The 4,458-nt window shown below is 33.3% G+C and overlaps 1 non-coding gene across 1 annotated transcript; it reads right to left on the bottom strand.

Annotated features, from left to right (window-relative positions):
• Window positions 1-4,140: 4,140 nt before the first annotated feature.
• On the bottom strand, window positions 4,141-4,222 carry TRNAS-AGA (transfer RNA serine (anticodon AGA)). Its single transcript has one exon. It is a non-coding gene; the product is annotated as a tRNA-Ser (tRNA).
• Between the last annotated feature and the right edge of the window lie 236 nt (window positions 4,223-4,458).

Below are 4,458 nucleotides of genomic sequence, written 5' to 3' on the forward strand. Positions count from 1 at the left end.
GATCTCAACTTGTTTTTCCTTAAATATTAGGCGAAGGAAAGTGGCCATTTTCTAGTGTAAGGTCAATGAGTTCAAAAAATGGAGTCATTTCTTCTGATATTTTCTAGGGTTTGGTGACCATTTCATATCCTCCCCCATCACTTTATAATTTGTGTGATAAGGGCGGTCCTTAATATCTTTACTTTCCAACAATAAAATCTCTTTCCTCATTTTCCAAAGGATCTGCATCGAAGAAGGTGGCCACAAAGTCATAGGCAAAAGGACGACTTCTCTTTGTGCCGACATTGCCTCCTCCACCACTCATGTTACTCATCATTTACCGAGGAGGCATGACAACAACTGCCAAAGAACATAGGGAACAAGAGAGACAAGAACCCCTTCCCCCAAAACCAAAAAATGGACAAAATACACCTCCCTGAAAGCCCGACTTGCGTACTATCAGGTTGTCACCTAAAGACCGTACAATAAGAGACAATTTTGGTAAATTTACAATCTCACTACAACTCAAGGAGATGACAAAACCCCTCAAGAAAGAAGTAAAAATTATAGAGAATATACCAAATGTAAAGGGACTATGACAATGCTCAGAATCCTTTCCGATATCTAGATAGAGAGCAAAAAGATCAAAACAAACCAGGGTTAATAACCAGAACATCAACCCAGAAAACACTATTGCAATCGCCATTAGAAGGAAAGCACCATGAACAAAATGAAAAAGAAAACATAATTCGTCCACCGACTGAAGGGAACAAAGAGGTAATTGACCACAACAAACTAGGAGAATGAGCCAATATTCCAACACAATACTCACTTTTACAACCATCGTTAGAAAGCCAACACCATGACGAAAATTATAAAAAACCCATGAAGCTACAAACGACTTGAGAGACTAGAGGAAATGATATATGACATCCGATGAACCAGATAATGAAATGAACATGATTAGCTTACAGGAATCATACCACCATTTGATACCAGGACAGGAACTGATCTTGACACCTTCCAGCAGCTACACCTAAACAACACTATGCCCCCACTTCAAACAAACAATAACATACCACTCTTAGCAAACACGAATATACAAAAACCTCACCAACTCGTAACACCTGAGGGGGGATGAGGAGCATACTTCACCTCCATTTGTACCAACCTCATACAATAGTCAAACCATCCACATAACTACCTATTTTTAAAGCCACAAACCCAACTTTTAACATACATTCCTCCAGCAAAGATCCTATGCCACTGCATTTAAATAGAGATGACACCTGTAACAAATGGCACACCTCCCAATTATCTGCCTGTGTCTAGAATATCACCCCCATCGAGGTGCACACCTTAAAATCTTTATATAAACCACTCATAATTTAAAAATCTAATATCTCGTGTGAGTGTAATTAAAACATAAAATCTTTGTATAAAACAATCTATAATTTAGTTAAAACACCATGGATGGTAATTTAGGTTTGAAACCTACCATCCACAAACTTAAAATCTTTATATAAACCATTTGTAATTTAAAAACCTACTAGCCTAGATCCATCTTAAGTCAGGATCTACCAAGCACCAACAGGGATCAAAACTACGAGCCTAGATCTATCTTAACTCTTGATCTACCAAGCACCAAGAGGGATCAAATCTCTCTTTCCTTAAAGAGATTTGCATCTCAAGAGATTTGATCACGAGTTAAATGGATCTAGTCTAGTATAATATATATGTAGTTGACATTTAAACTTTTTATTTATAATTCATATTCTCCACATTAAAATGTCAAAATATGCCCCCTCATATTTTCCCTAGACGCATACATTTAATTATTTTTATTATCAATATTTTCTAAAATATTACATATTAAATTAAGCATTGAAAGAATTACAAATCTCCCTCGTACATTGAATTAGAAAGAAACTATTAATGGAATAAGAATTCTCTCAATCTTTTCCTCCCTAGATGTTTCATGTTAAAAAATTTACTTTTAGTTAACTTTGTACTCAAATATTTTATTTATTGCCAACATTAAATTTTTCTTTGTTATATATTTTTAAAATCTTATATATGAACTCCATATTAAAAATAAATAAATTACACCTTTCTAATTATGAAAATTTTATATATATTACATTATTTTTCTCTATATAATTAGATATAAAATTATGTTATTTAATATAGATATTCAAATATTCTACTTATAATTTAGAGAAAATGTGTTTTTTTTGTTATAAATCAATTTTTATTTTTAATATCACATGTAAATTAAACAAGAATAAATTACAATAATATAAATAAGAAATATAATATTATTTCTTTGTCATCTCGAAAAAATTAAATTTTCTCCATTAATTTTTTTTATTTTTTTTACCCCTCATGAGAGAAACGTCTCCCCTACTAAACTGGAAAAACCCTTGTAATTTAATTAGATCCTAGAAAGCCTGTGATCAACATGATTATAACCTACATAATTTAATTAAAACTGAAAATCTATATATAAAACACTTTATAATTTAAAACCCAGAATTTTTGTTGGGTATAAAACACGCTGTAATTTAACGCCCAGAAAAACCGTTTACAGCACGGCTTAAAATCTTTATATAACCATTCTATAATTTAATTAAAACTTAAAATGTTCAAAATCTTTGTATAAAAGACTATATACTTAGTTAGAAGACTTGAAATACCGTGGCCGATTGGAACCAGCATAATTTAGTTAAAATATAGAAGACAAACCGTGGACGGCAGGTTTCGAACCTGCGTGGCTTAAAATCTTCATATAAACCACTGTAATTTAGTTAAAAACTAAAATTGTCAAAATTTGTATAAAAGACTATAGTCTAGTTAAAGCATGAGAAAACCATGGACGGCAGGATTCGAACCTGCATGGCTTAAAATATTTATATAAACCACTTTATAATGTAACTAAAAGCTAAAATCTTCAAACAGATAATCTTCGCAAAGTAACCTATAATTTAGTTAAAGGCTAGGAAAACCTTAGATAGCAGGTTTCAAACCGCTGCGGAGATTAAAATCTTTTTGGACGTCAGGTTTCAAATCTGCGCCGCTTAAAATCTTTATGTAGAAAACTTTAATTTTTGTATAAAAAACTCGATAGTCTAGTTAGAGCCTAGGAAAACCATGGACGGCAGGATTAGAATCTGCGTACAGCAATTTCGAACCTGCACGGCTTAAAATCTTTATATTAACCACTTTACAATTTAAATAAAACATAAAATCTTCAAAATAGGTAATCTTTGTATAAACTGCAGCAGGTTTAGAACCTTCGCAGCTTAAAATCTTACTGGACGGCAGATTTCGAAACTGTGCGGCTTTAAATCTTTATATGAACCATTTCATAATTTAAGTAAACCCTAAAACCTTCAAAACAGATAATCTTTAAATAAACCTTCACAGCTTAAAATCTTCTTGGACGGCCTGTGCAGCTTAAGATCTTTACATAAACCAGTTTATGATTTAAGCAAAGCCTAAAATTTTCAAAACAGATAATCTTTGTATAAACCGTGGACAGTAGGTTTCGAACCTGCACCGCTTAAAATCTTTATCTGAAAAAGACTAGAGCATCTTTGTAAAAACCTTCAGAGCTTAAAATCTTCTTGCACGGCCTGTGCAGCTTAAAATCTTTATATAAAGCACTTTATGTTTTAAAGAAAACCTAAAATTTTTCGAAACAGAGAGTCTTTGTATAAATCCTTCTTGCACGGCCTGTGCAGCTTAAAATCTTTATATAAAGCACTTTATGTTTGAAAGAAAACCTAAAATTTTCAAAATCAGACAGTCTTTTATAAACCGTGGACAGCAGGTTTCGAATCTACGCGGGTTACAATCTTTATCTGAAAAAGTGCTTTATGTTTGAAAGAAAACCTAAAATTTTCAAAATCAGACAGTCTTTAATATACCGTGGACAGCAGGTTTCGAATCTACGCGGGTTACAATCTTTATCTGAGTCTTTGTATAAATCCTTCTTGCACGGCCTGTGCAGCTTAAAATCTTTATATAAAGCACTTTATGTTTGAAAGAAAACCTAAAATTTTCAAAATCAGACAGTCTTTTACAAACCGTAGACAGCAGGTTTCGAATCTACGCGGGTTACAATCTTTATCTGAAAAAGACTATAAAGGCTAGAAACGCCGTGGACGGCAGGATTCGAACCTGCGCGGGCAAAGCCCACATGATTTCTAGTCATGCCCGATAACCACTCCGGCACGTCCACCTGTGCGCAATTAACTTCCATATTACTTTTAATCAAAAGAAAAAACCATCTCCATATGAACAGATGCAAATCATATGGCTTAGTGAACGAATCGCCTGTTTCTTAACCAGAAAATTGGTAGGTTCGATTCTTACTTGGCCTGTAGCTCTGGAGGATTTTGTTGTTTCCCCGCACGAAGAGATAACCATTTCAATTCTGCTGGACAGACATCAAACGTTTTCTTTTTAAATGTATCA

This window comes from Pinus tabuliformis, chromosome X (genome assembly GCF_031772625.1).
Source record: "Pinus tabuliformis cultivar Carrire ecotype Pingquan chromosome X, CPIR1, whole genome shotgun sequence".
NCBI lineage: Eukaryota > Viridiplantae > Streptophyta > Pinopsida > Pinales > Pinaceae > Pinus > Pinus tabuliformis.